General features: G+C 40.7%; 1 pseudogene; it reads right to left on the bottom strand.

Moving 5' to 3' along the window:
• Positions 1-8,834: 8,834 nt before the first annotated feature.
• LOC102740277 (heterogeneous nuclear ribonucleoprotein A1 pseudogene) lies at positions 8,835-11,357 on the bottom strand (annotated as a pseudogene).
• Between the last annotated feature and the right edge of the window lie 3,257 nt (positions 11,358-14,614).

Consider the following 14,614-nt stretch of genomic DNA (forward strand, 5'->3'; position numbering starts at 1 on the left):
AACACATTGACCCACCTGGGCGCCCCTAGTTGTTTCTTTTTTAAAGTAGGTTCTGGGGCTCCTGGGTGGCTCAGTGGGTTAAGCGCCTGCCTTTGGCTCAGGTTATGATCCTGGGATGCTGGGATCAAGCGCTGTGTTGGGGTCCTTAAGGAGCTTGACGGGGAGCCTCCTTCTCCCTCTCCCTCTGCCTGCTACTCCCCCTGCTTGTTCTCTGTTTCTCAAATAAATAAATAAAATATTTGGGAAAAAATAAAGTAGGTTCCATGCCCAACATGGGGCTCAAATTCAGGACCCAAGATCAAGCATCATGCTTTACCAACTGAGCCAGTCAGGTGCCCCTGACAGTAACTAATTTAGGCAAGTCATTAAACTAACACAAGTTTGTTTTTTTTCTTCTGTAAAATGAAGAGGTATGACTCAGTAAGGGAATTTCTTATTGAAAATGAATCGCCTTTTTAAAAAGTATTCATTTATTTGTTTATTTAAGTAATCTCTACACCCAATGTGAGGTTCAAACTCATAACCCTGAGATCAAGAGTCTTATGCTCTTTGGACTGAGGCAGCCAGGCACCCCCTGCCTTATTATTATTATTATTATTTTTAAAGATTTTATTTATTTATTTGACACCGAGAGAGAGAGACAGCTAGAGAGGGAACATGAGCAGGGGGAGCGGGAGAGGGAGAAGCAGGCTTCCCGCGGAGCAGGGAGCCTGACACGAGGCTCGATCCCAGGACCCTGGGATCATGACCAGAGCCGAAGGCAGACGCTTAACGACTGAGTCACCCAGGTGTCCCCTTATTATTCTTTTTATTCCTAACCCTGAGTTCTATTTTTCCTTTCCCTTTCATTCATTCACTGATTCATTCATCATTCCTTCATTCCATTGACATTTATTGAGTATTTTCTATGTTCCAGGCACTTTGCCGTACACTGGGAGCACAAGCATAAGATAATGGTAACCCCTTCCCTCACAGACGTGGAATACAGGTAAATTCAATGTGGTATCACAGTAGAGGCATTTAAGGGCGCCTGGGTGGCTCAGTCGGTTAAGCGTCTGCCTTCGGCTCAGGTCATGATCCCAGGGTCCTGGGATCGAGCCCTGCATCGGGCTCCCTGCTTGGCGGGAAGCCTGCTTCTCCCTCTCCCGCTCCCCCTGCTTGTGTTCCCTCTCGCGCTGTGTCTCTCTCTGTCAAATAAATAAATAAAATCTTAAAAAAAAAGAAATACTCTTAAAAAAAAAAAGACAAAAATTCATCAAAAACCCAAAAAGAGGGGCGCCTGGGTGGCTCAGTCGTTAAGCGTCTGCCTTCGGCTCGGGTCATGATCCCGGGGTCCTGGGATCAAGCCCCACGTCGGGCTCCCTGCTCAGCAGGAAGCCTGCTTCTCCCTCTCCCCCTCCCACTGCTTGTGTTCCCTCTCTCGCTGTGTCTCTCTGTCAAATAAATAAATAAAAATCTTAAAAAAAAATAGAGGCCTTTACAAAGTACTATGGCAGTACAGTGGACGGAGTGTGAAGTGGGATGGTGATGAAGATGGGGAGGGGAAGATTTGACAAGGAATTGACATTAACAAAGGCTCTTGAAGACTGAGACTTGCTAAAACAAGTACACCTGGGGGGCACCTGGGTGGCTCAGTCCATTAGGGGTGCAACTATTGATTTCGACTCAGGTCATGCTCTCAGGACTGTGAGATGAGCCCTGTGTCGAGCTCCTCACTCAGTGGGGAGTCTGCTTGAGATTCTCTCTCTCCCTTTCCCACTCATGTGCATGTGCTCTCTCCCTCAAATAAATAAATCTTTAAATAAGAGAAAATGTTCTACATTTGCTATCTTTAATTCTTCTCTTCCCATTATCTTTTTAAATTTTTTAATTAATTTTTTTAAAGATTTATTTATTTTAGAGAAAGAGAGTGTGCAAGTGGCAGGAGGGGCAGAGGGAGAGAGAGAACCCACAGCAGAGTCCCTGCTGAGGGCAGAGCCCTACCCGAGCTTGATCCCAGGACTCTCAGATCGTGACCTGAGCCAAAACTAGTTGGCCTCTTAACTGACTGAGCCACCCAGGAACTCTGTATTCCCATAATCTTTAAAACTTCATCCAGTTAGGCTTTCATCTCTATCATTCCACAGAAGTAGCTCTTGTGGAGCTACCTAGTAATACCAACTTCTAAGTTGTTATAAAAAGAGGTCAATTCTTAGTTTTCATCATTAAGGGCATTAACGCAATTGGTCACTTTCTCTTCCTGGAATATTTACTTTCTTTTGTGTCCCAAGAATACCACACTTTCCTGGTTTTCTTCCTCATTGGTTGTTCCTTCTCAAACTCCTTCACTGAATCTTTCTCTTTTCCCCGCTTTTTATTATTTTATTTATTTATTTATTTTTAAGTAAAATCTGTCCCCAGTGTGGGGCTTGAACTCACTGCAATGAGCCACATATAGGAGCCATCATAGAGAGGGAAAGAGATGAAAAGGCATCTTTTCCTGGAACATTTTGGAAAATTGAACTTTTATTTTCTTTCTAGCCCTCAGAAGAAAAACGCAGATTATACTGTTTTATCCCAGATTATGAGGTTTGGGCTAGAAAATGTTTCACCAAATGATAGGGGTAGTTGTCATGTGTAAAACTGTAATCTAAGAACCTCTCTATAATTCTAGCAGCCAAAGAGCAGTAGTACTTGATGGCATCCTGGACTGTCTTGGATTTTCTCTGATTTGGTTAGTTGAGGTATTTTATTACCAGCCTGTTTTTGTGAAGCTGTGATTAGCTGCCTCCAGGATTGATTTAGCCAATTTGGCTGGTTGGACAGGCGTCTTCTCCATGTCTTCCCACTTCCTGTTTTCTTCTGCCAGAAACTATACTCTCTCAAAGAGGACTACCTTCCCAGACATGGTTATATTTTGTAAGTCTTTGTCTCTCCAAAAGTCTAATATTCTAGCATGAATCTAAAAGATGATGTTAGCGTATTATGAAATGTTATTGTGTCAAAACTCTGGAACCAGGTGTGACCAGGAAGGATTTTCAGGGTATGAATTAGAATAAAATTTCAGTGATTTTTGGAATCAAAACAGACTTTGATTCAAATTCTTTTTTTTTCAGCTGCATAATAGGTAATCTCACAGACTTGTTTTGAGGGTTGAATGAGCTAATTTATGTAAAAATAGACATAGCCAACTACTTAGGCACATGAGAAATGGTAGGTATTTGCTGATAGTGGTGATAGTACATTATTATGGTGACATTTTATTGCTGAACATAGCAATAGCTGTAGTAAGAATGAACTACACAGTTAAAAGTACTAGATTAGAGGGGTGGCTCAGTCGGTAAAGCATGCAACTCTTGATCTCAGGATTGTAAGTTATCTTAGGGTTGTAAATTTGAGCCCCACGTTGGGTATAGAGATTACTTAAAAATAAAATCTTAAAAGAAAGTACTAGATTAGATGGCAGCAGTTGATGAGTTCTAACTCTGACAACCACTGTGCTTTATTATAGAGTAGGGAACAATCAGTTTCTTGACTATCCAGTTTAAAATTATGTTGGTCATATTTATCTATTTATTCTTAATTTTTTTAAGTTTATTAATTTTTTTAGTAATCTCTGTACCCAACATGGGGCTTGAACTCACAACCCTGAGATCAAGAGTTGCATGCTCTTCTGACTGATCCAGCCAGATGTTCCTGTTTGCCATACATCTAATATGAGGACAAATGGGTAATTATATCTATGAAGCTTTATATAATTTGTATAGTTAAAAAATGTTGAAGGAAATCATGGTGAGAAGAAGCTCCAACTCTAAACATCTCTCTCCACTCCATTTTATTCTAATTCATACCCTGAAAATCTTTCCTGGTCACACCTAGTTCCAGAGTTTTAACACAATAACTTTTTTTTTTTTTTTATGGAGGAGGAATTCTCCAGGGCCAGGCCAACATTGGAGAGAAAGGGAGAAGAGAAGTTTGGGTTACACAAGAAGAGGGTACCTCCTGAGGTGCTTAAGAAAGAGATATACATTCGAAAGTGAGAAAATTCACATTGAGAAGCCAGGGAGGGGCACCTGGCTGGCTCAGTTGGTAGAGCATGCGACTCTTGGTCTCGGAGTTGTTTAAGCCCCACTCTGGGTGTAGAGATTACTTAAAAATAAAATCTTAGGGGTGCCTGGATGGCTCAGTCAGTTAAGCGTCTGCCTTTTGCCCGGGTCCTGATCTCAGGGTCCTGGAATTGAGCCCTGTATTGGGCTCCCTGCTCAGCAGGGCTTCTGCTTTTCCCTCTGCTCCTACCTGACTTGTGCTCTCTGTCTCTCTATTAAATAATTAAATAAAATCTTAAAAAAATATATTAGAAAAAAAATAAAGAAGCCATGGATCACAGGGCTATGTCCTTACTAGGTAGGTAGTAACTTTCTGGAAAAAAAAGGATAATGAAGAAGAGAAAAATACAGTTTTTCAAGGTATCTGTGGGAGGGGGCGCCTGGGTGGCTCAGTCGGTTAAGTGTCTGCCTTTGGCTCAGATCATGATTCCAGCGTCCTGGGATCAAGCCCTGCGTTGGGTTCCTTGCTCAGTGGGGAGCCTGCTTCCTCCCTTCCCTCTGCAGCTCCCCCTCCTTGTGCTCACATGCATTCTCTCTCTGTCAAATAAAATCTTTTTTAAAAAAAAGGTATCTCTGGGAGGAGCTCACCTATGACACTGTAAGATGTACAGCTCTAAACCCTAGTTCTCAATCTACCAGACTGTGAAGATATGATCCCCAACTATGGAAAACATACAAGAAAAAATATTTGGAAGAAATACATCAAATGTATTAGCCCTTTCCTTAATTGGTAGGATTACAAGTAATTAATGTTCTTTTAAAATTTTTTTGTAGTCATTTCCATATTTTACAATAAGCATATATTATTTTTATAATAAAAATTTCATTTAAAAATATTTCAGCAAGTCTACATTTAAAACCTATCACCCATCCAGAGGGAGCTATTGTATTAATGGTGTCTATTACTTCATAAGCACTCACTCATGTGCCTGGGGACTAAGCAAACAACTTCATAAGTATTTTGTCATTGATCCACACACTAAGCCCATAAAGTATATACTGTTATTCCCTTTGTCAGTAAAGACATTGGGGTACAGAGATCAAGTAACTTAGTTTAGGTCATGTAGCTAACAGCAACACCAGGATTTAAAGCCAGAAAGTCTCACTCCAGAGATTCCTGTGTGTATCTCCACTATACACAGTGCTTTGGTCTCTATACATGTTGAGACAACTGGCAACTCCCTGCTTTGGGTTTGCTTTAGGTACGCCACACACAGCATCTATTTGGTGGCTGCTAGCTTATTTTAACTTCAAAAGTCTTCAGATGTTCTGAGAATATATTTGTTTTTCTTAGAATTCTTATGAAAGGGGCGCCTGGGTGGCTCAGTCGGTTAAGCGACTGCCTTCGGCTCAGGTCATGATCCTGGAGTCCCAGGATCGAGTCCCGCATCGGGCTCCCTGCTCGGCGGGGAGTCTGCTTCTCCCTCTGACCCTCCTCCCTCTCATGCTCTCTGTCTCTCATTCTCTCTCTCTCAAATAAATAAATAAAAATCTTTAAAAAAAAAAAGCTTATGAAAAAAGTGAGTAGTTCATCAGGAAGATAAACTGGAGAATTGAATTCAAATATATACATAGAAGTTTGTATTTGTTTTTGAGCAAACAATCTGAAACATGTTACAAAATGATTTTTATGCCATTAATGTAGCTTTTGCTTTTTTATTTTTTAAATTAAAAAAAATTTTAAAGTGTTACTTATTTTACATGACCCTGGGATCATGACCTGAGCCGAAGGCAGATGCTTAACCAACTGAGCCACCGAGGCGACCCTAAATTTTAAAAAATTTTAAAAAAAGATTTATTTTACTTGAGAGAGAGAGCACACGGGAAGAGGGAGAGAGAGAATCCCAAGCAGACTCCCCGCAGATCACAGAGCTTGACAGGGGCTCGATCCTAGGACCTCCAGATCATGACCTGAGCCGAAATCAAGAGCTGGACACTCTACTGACTGAGCCACCCAGGTGCCCCATAGCTTTTGCTTTTTTTAAAAAAATTTTATTTAATTTTTTAAAGTTTATTTTTAGTAATCTCTACACCCAACCTGGGGCTTGAACCAGAGATCAAGGGTTGCATGCTCCACCTACTGAGTCAGCTAGGCACGCTTGTAGCTTTTACTTTTTAAGCTACTGTGTCCTAGAGCTAGGTTTCTAGCTCCTGTGACTGTTTTTAGGAATAATTGCAAAGAAGCAGGAAATGTGAATGACCATATTTCCTTCAGTTAGTGCAACCAGTGTAGGAAAGTAGATCAAGAGTGTAGGGTTTTTGTTGTTGTTTTGGTTTTTGTTTTTAAGTGGGCTCTACACCCAGTGCGGGGCTTGAACACACTGCCCAGAGATCAAGAGTCACATGCTCTACTGACTGAACCAGCCAGGAGCCCCACGAGGGTAGTTTTGATGTAGAATATCCTTCTGTAATTCTCTAGCAAAGAGTTTTTAAGTTTGGAAGAGACCTGATAAAGTCCAAGGCCAGTGGTTGATCTGGACATCCTTGAGTTTCTTCTTCATTTCCCTCCCATTATCTACACCTGTCCTATGATCCTAGTAACAAGGAACTCACAGTTTCCAGAGTCAGCCCTTCTGTTTTAGGACTGCTGTTGGTAACTTCCTGATGTTGAGTAGAAACTAGTCTTCTGGTAGCTTCTTATTTGTCCTACAAATGATTGAAAGAGCAATTTTAATAGATCTGAAACAAGTTTTAGTCTGTTTTTGTTGTGTGTGATGGCAGAAGTGAACCCTCAATATGCTCTGTATCATTATGGATTTATTAAATTATTGTTCTTTATGCAATACTTTTGTTTTTCAAAGTTCTTTCTGTATAGTACATTGTATTTTGTCTTACCCTGTCATCTGAGAGGAGGCTGGGATAATTCACACACACACACACACACACACCTAATCCTTACAAGGTAGATATTATCTCCATTTTACAGATAAGGAAGCTGAAGTTAAACAACTTCAAAATCACCCAACTAGAAAATAACTACATTGGCATTTAGATCTCAGAGGTTCCAAGGGATTAATGCCTGGACTTTGAATCCTTGGACTTTTCACTGTAATATGCTGACTGTCCAATCAAATGGAGTATCTTGTGGTAGCAAGAAGGTAAGAGACCTGAGAAGGTCACAGAACTTGTTTTGGAGCTGAAATCAGTCTTGTAGTCTCTTGGTTTTGTTTCTACTTGCTTGTGTAGTATACTGGATGTTATTGGCTTGAAAGTATAAATTTGGCTCCTTTTCCCCCCAGTGTGCTTGTAGACAGAGGTGCCTGTTTGATCCTTTGATTTAAAAAGAACCTGTTACTATTTTTAGGACCAAATGGATGGCAGTCTGCTCCAAAATTGGACTATGCCTCTATTTTGAGATGATTCCACTCTAGGATTTCCAGTTTGATTGCTTTTAAGACGTAGTATAAAACCCAATTCTTTCCATAAACCTGGCCAATTCTGATGGAACCCAGTGCTGAGACAAGATAATATAGTCATTTCCCCAGAGGATTAGGGAGAGTATGTATGTACAAGAATACCTAGCACCATCTTCAAATGGGCAGGATTTTTGCTAGATATTTTAACGATAAAGTCAAATTTAATTGATGGATGGGATCAGGAGTAATAGTCAAAACCAAAGGCTTGTTTTGTTTTCCAAAACACTCTAAACTCCAAACTCCCCAGAGATGGTTTAAATCAGGACAGAAATCAATCACAGTTCTCTGAACTCTCTTTTCTCTCAGGCTCACCTGCCCACACTTCAGAACTTTCTGAATTCTCAGACTTTACACCAATGGCAGACTCCAGCTCCACTCATCCAAAGCTTTCCATTTTGGTCAGTTTAAATTCCTAAAGAGGCAACTGCCATCAGAAGACTAGGTATTATGAGCTCATGCAGGGCTGTGGGGGAGGGGTGAGCTGGCCTTGTGGGGACTCCTATAGGAGCTGGTCACTCCACTTCAAACAAATCTGCATCACACTGAGGGTTTCCACCCCTTTTTCTATGTCAGTGATCCCCATTTTTCCCTAGTGCCTGGGGTTTCAGGTCCTGGTGAGCCTTTCTCATGTTATCTTCCTTTTGTTTTTAGGCTGAATTCTGCCTTAACGACAATTATCATTTATTCTGTACCTTTTAGTTTGGTGGTGAATGCTGAGGTTTTGCTAGCCTTTCAGTTGCTGTCATTCAGGCCCTTTCTAAAGAACAGGGTCTGAAACATCAATTTCTTGATCTGTCTCTGGCTGGCTGAGAAAAATCTTAGTGTTGGAAAGGGTTTCTGAGTCCAAATTTCTCATTGAATTTTCTTAGATGACAGGAAAGAGTGGAAAAAAAAAAAAGCAGCTCTTCCTGTGTTTCTGAGTCTCTCATCTCTTAATCCTCTTTTGAGGATCTTTCTGTCTTCAGAAAAACACAGTTTTTAGAGGTTCATAGACCTTGCGATACCCATGAATGTGCCATCTCCAAATTAGGAACCCTGCCTGCTCTAGTGTCCTTCTGGGGTCATAGGGGTTCTGGTCTAATTTGAAGTAATAAGTGGTGAATGTGGCTTTTAGAAAGCAAGAGACTGATCTCTCAATTTTTCATAATTTCCATACGCACTTTTAGCCTCCTGTGTTTGAAATTCTGGGAGCACTTTGCACTATGGAAAGACATATTAATTCCCAAGTTGCTATCATATTTCCTTAGAACTTTTAACATCAACACTGTTATTTCATAACCTTTTTAGGGGAAATGAAGCTCTGAAATTCCCCATCCATTGCTTGTGGCAGTAAAGTGACCTCTAGTGGACTTTCCTGGTAGTTTCCAGGAAATAAGATGCTGGTGGAGAGACAGGCCATTGAAATTAGATCAGCTATTCAGCTGCCTAGAGCCCTGAAGTTCAGTTCAGTGTGTGGTAAGCTTCAATGCCAAGGCTGGGTCAGGTGAGGGAGGTACTTTGGAAGAAGCAAGATTTATCATTAGTAAAGTGGCTGCAAGAGTTCTCTGGAACTAACATTTCTCTAGAGAAGGACTGAGGATCAGATTATGAACAATGAATTAGGACAAACCCACTGGATTGATTTTAGAAAAAAAAAAGTTGTCTCTTTGAAATAAACAGTGAGAATGATATGAAGTCATGATAGACCTTCAGGCAAAGTGAGGGAGGAAGTATTCCTCATTTTACGTTTTTTTGTTTTTGTTTTTTACGATATATTTATTCAGCACCATGATCAGACTATTACATTTAGCAATTGGCAGCAGGGGTGCAAAAAAACCAAAAAACAAAAAATTACATTAAAACCGTTTCTTGGGGTGCTTTACATCTTCCATGGAACAGAAACTAAAATAACCTGTTATATAATTAATCATGAATAATCCTCAAGTTTTTTGCCCATACACATGAGTATTGTCTAAAACATGTCTTCTTTGTAGCAGGCTGGTCCTGCCACCACTCTGCTTGGCTGAGGTCACACATCTGTTGTAGCCTGTAGCTTCCCTGTCACTTCTCTGGCTCTCCTCTCCTGCTAAGCCTTGTTTCCTGGCAGTAATTAAAACCTTCTGCCCATTGTCATAGCCACTGTTGCTGCTGGAACCACCGTAGCCACCTTGGTTTCGTAGCTTGGCAAAGTATTGTCCTCCACCACCATAGGGGCCAGAGCTTCAGCCTCCAAATATCCTTCTTTCATGGGTCCAGATTTTGAAGATTGATTATTGTAGTTGCTAAAATCATTATAGCTTCCGCCACCTCCAAAGTTGCTTCCATCATTACCAAATCCGTTATAGCCACCCCACTGCCACCATATCCACCACCACCTCGAGTGCCACCAAAGCCCCCTCGCCCACTGAAGTTCCCTCCACGACCAAAGGTGTCATTCCCACCAAAACCACCTCCACGACCACCACCAAAGTTTCCAGAACTACTTCGACCTCTTTGGCCAGGTGAAGCACTCACCACCTCTTGCTTAGACAGGGCTCTCCTTACTTCACAGTTGTGGCCATTCACAGTGTGGTATTTTTGAATGACAATCGTGTATGGAGTCATGGTCATCAAATGTTATAAAAGCAAAGGCCTCTTTTGTTGTCATTGCCCCAGTCAGTCATGATGTCATTCACTTCAGTTTTCCCATACTGTTCAAAATAATCGCTCAGATGATGTTCTTGTGTCTTCTTTAATGCCACTAACAAAAATCTTTTTCACAGCCAAGTGGGCACCGTGTCTTTGAGAATTTTCTCTTGAGACAGCCCTCTTTGGTTCCACTACTCTTCATCCACCTTGTGTGGCCTTGCATTCGTGGCTGCATCCACTTCCTCCACAGTGACATATGTGACAAACCCAAAGCCTCTGGAGTGCTTGGTGTTTGGCTCTTTCATGAACACACAGTCCATAAGCGTTCTGCATTGTTCAAAATGGCTCCTCAGCGGGCGCCTGGGTGGCTCAGTCGTTAAGCGTCTGCCTTCAGCTCAGGTCATGATCCCAGGGTCCTGGGATCGAGCCCCGCATCGGGCTCCCTGCTCCGTGGGAAGCCTGCTTCTCCCTCTCCCACTCCCCCTACTTGTGTTCCCTCTCTCGCTGTGTCTCTCTCTGCTAAATAAATAAATAAAAATATTAAAAAAAAAAAAGGCTCCTCAGACTCTCATCAGTTGTTTCAAAGCTCAAACCTCCAATGAAGAGCTTCCACAGCTGTTTGGGGTTTGGGAGACTCTGACTTAGACATGACCACGGTGGGAGGGGAGACTTTAATGATGCTTACTCAGCGGTGTCCATGGGCAGAAAGCTTTATGTTCTGTTTTGAGTCCTGGGAGTTTTTTGTTGGGAGGAAGAAAAAGAAGTGAACATTTTAAAAGTTCTAACTTAGGGCAAAACAGCCTCTCAGTCTCTCGGTCTCTGTCTCTCTGTTTCTGTCTCTCCCACTCTCACCCTGTACCTTTTATCTAGCCCTACTCAACAACCAAAAAAAGGGCAAGTTCCATGTACAGTCATTGCCCAGGGCCTTACCTGGCTCCTTTACTGGCCCTAGGTCATGCTTCTGGCCCACTGGACCTGCACTGATCTTGGTTACCTGGCTTGCTACTCGGAACTCTTCAAGAACATTTGCTTGAACTTACCTCTCAGCAAGTACCCACTCTTGGATGTTTTAGGGAGGATACCCTGCCCCAATTCTGTCCACAAAGACTCAAACCATGGCAGCAGCTGGACCCCTCTTACACTAGGAAATAGGTGATTTGGACATTTGGTTTGGGCCTTTTGTCTAGTAATAATCCCTCCTGCCCTTGCCCTTTCTAACCTGGTACTTAGTCTTGTACCTGTGAGCCTGTTTCTCAAGTCACTAGCCTCTTGCTTGGGTCCCATGTTTAATGCCTAGCTCTCATCTAGCTCTGTAGGACTCAGGCTTCCTTAGTTAGGCCTGACCTTTTTGGGACACTGTTACGATGGGATTTATATCATGCCCTCAGGATAAAGTGATTGTAGATTAATAATGAGAATGTTTTCTCAAAGGAATAGGAAAACTCCATATCTAATATTCTTTTGATTAGCATTTAAAGATTCTGTTAAACCAAATTCTATTCTACATTTCAATTTGAATGGCTTTTTCTAAAGTTTAAGTCAAGAATACAGAGGTGTATACTCAATACATATAGAAAATTTGAAAAATCTAAATAATGGTTAGAAAAAACAAGTTATGTGTGAATTTCTTTTTTTTTCAAAGATTTTATTTATTTGACAGAGAGAGCACAAGCAGAGGGAGTGGCAGGCAGAGGGAGAGGGAGAAGCAGGCTCCTGGCTGAGCAGAGAGCTTGGTATGGGGCTCAATCCTAGGACCCTGGGATCATGAATGCAGATGAGAGCCACCCAGGTACCCTGTGTGTGAATTTCTGGTTGTGCTAAATTATTACAAACATTTGCTTGCCTGCAGAATTACCATCTCATTTCTTATCTTCCGAGCTGCAGCAAAACCCAGAGAACCACGTTTACATCTGTGGCCATTCATGATCTTAACAATAGGACTTAATGCTTCTTTTTAGTAAATAACAGCTCATATGGCACTCATAACATGTATGGGCTATAAAGCTGCAATCCGAGAGGAATTCAGAGGTTAGTCGGTATGCATGGTTTAATGAAGGATGGCACTTGCCAAAATACTTCAAATTCAGCTGGTGGTAGAAGAAAGCCATCTGAGAATTAAGCTCAACAGGAGTATAAAAACGGTTAGTTTAGGTTTGAAATGATTGGGTGAATCTAAAGTATAGGATTTCATGTTCTTGTAGCATGAAAGAAATCATTTATTTTTCTAATAAAGATTTTTATTTATTTATTTTAGAGAGAAAGCATGAACAGGGGGAGGGGCAGGCTCCCCGCCCAGCCGGGAACCTGATGTGGGGCTCAGTCCCAGGATCCTGGAATCATGACCTGAGCGAAGGCAGAGCCTTAACTGACTGAACCACCCAGGTGCTCCGAAAGAAATTATTTTTAAAGTAGTAAATAAATCTACCTATAGAGTGAACTGAGACTGTTTTTTTGAGTGTCAAGATGATTTCTAATTTCCCATCAAAAATAAAAGAGGACCTTGCTTTTGGTGGAACATGTGACTTGATCTCAGGGTTGTGAGTTCAAGCCCCACGATGGGCATAGAGCTTACATTAAAAAAAAGTAAAAAAAAAAAAAAAGAAAAATGAAGAAAAGATCTTAAGAGTCGAAAAGCAATATTTACCTCCTTATATTGAAGATTTGAAACACTTTTTTACTTTTCCCAGAGAAGCACTTACATTAGTGCATTTTGCCATCAGGGGGTGCTCTGGGATAATACTTTTCAGCAAAATAGCTATCTTTTCTGCTTTGCTACCTGGAAAATGCTAACATTTACATTTGTTAATTCTATTTTGTATCCAGATTTACTAACCCTCAAAAAGTGTCAGTTTAAATTAAAAAGGTGAAAAGAATATTGAAAACTTTAAAATGTAAATAGCCAGTGTCTGGCTCCTAAGGAAAAGACAAACACTGGAAGATATTTTTTTGTAGACTTCTGTTTCCTTTTTGAAGGGATTTGAGTCACAATAAACCAAAGCTGCACCTGAATTTTGCTAGGTTGGAAAATGAAAACCATATCTCAGGGATTAGCATTTGTTCTTTTACTTTAGTTCTTTTTTGTAGCATTACTTTCACTAGGTCTTTGGCCAATGCTATAAGAATGGATTATACTTGAAATTGCTTTCTTCCAAAGTTGTGTTGGTGTTTCTGTAATTAACTTAGTCTTAAGGCAGGGGGTTAGGAACCAAGAATTCCATGATCGTTTTACTGCCACCCCTGCCACATTTATTGATCAGTTCTTAGGTTCTATTCTTGCTTACCTGAGGTTGGTGAAGTGGGGGTTGAGGCAGTGGGGAGGAAACTCAATTCTGTTTTCATGGACTGGAAGGGAGAATCAGAGACAATCTTAGTAGCTATGCCAACCACAGAGAATGCTAACTAGTCAAGGTCACCAACAGGACATTTAGAGAGATGGCTACAACATCTGGGGCCAGAACAGAGGGTCCTCACTGTTTGGGTCTAAATAACTCATAGGGTTCTACTGCAAATGTCTGTTGATGTTGGCTCCTTCCTACCTGGGTGGCACATGGCCTTGATATATAGCAGAAGGGTAGAGAGAAATGTTATATTTTTGATAATGAAAGATTATATAGTCCCTAAACTCATCTCCTTAGGGGAAAATAGGTAAGGCTTCTTTAGTCATCTTTATGATCATTTAACTCTCTCTATGCAAGAGGGAAGTTTAGTTGAGGATTTATATAATATAAGTTGGGAGATTTTGAGAATAACGTCTAGACATCAGTCTTTAGTGTACTCTTTATGCACTGCATTAATTTAAAAAATAAGATATATTCATATCAATATCTATATTTTAAAAATACATTTTCCTTAAATATATTTTAGGTTCTACTTCCCAAATTGGTTACCTTTATGGATTTTCTTTTCTTTTTTTTAAAGATTTTATTTATTTATTTGACAGAGAGAGACACAGCGAGAGAGGGAACACAAGTAGGGGGAGTGGGAGAGGGAGAAGCAGGCTTCCCGCGGAGCAGGGAGCCCGATGTGGGGCTCGATCCCAGGACCCTGGGATCATGACCTGAGCCGAAGGCAGACGCTTAACCGACTGAGCCACCCAGGCGCCCCACCTTTATGGATTTTCTTTCTAGAGGTGTTACAGAGAAAAGAAGAGTTCTGGATAAAAAAAAATGTACACAAACTTTCCCTCCTGCTTATTTTTGATATTTAAAATTATATTTTTCTTGTTCTTTCTACTCATAGAAAAAATAACCCAAACCTTTCTTAGACTCTTGTTTATAATAGAACATCCTAAGGAAAAGATTTTCTTTAAGAGCCTAATATTAGAAACCATAAGAGATTATCAAGTGGCAAAAAACTAAAACAAAGAAAATGTTCTCTAAGATTTGTTTTTGTTTTTTGTTTTTCTCATGGCCTTCTCATCTATAAGTTTAAAAGTTTTAAAATTTAAAGTAAGCCAAAAACTTACTGATATGGCTGATGGTTGTCTCATATTTTTTGAGCTGATCA

Source organism: Leptonychotes weddellii, chromosome 5, assembly GCF_054177405.1.
Source record: "Leptonychotes weddellii isolate Sample4059 chromosome 5, ASM5417740v2, whole genome shotgun sequence".
In the NCBI taxonomy this organism is placed as follows: domain Eukaryota; kingdom Metazoa; phylum Chordata; class Mammalia; order Carnivora; family Phocidae; genus Leptonychotes; species Leptonychotes weddellii.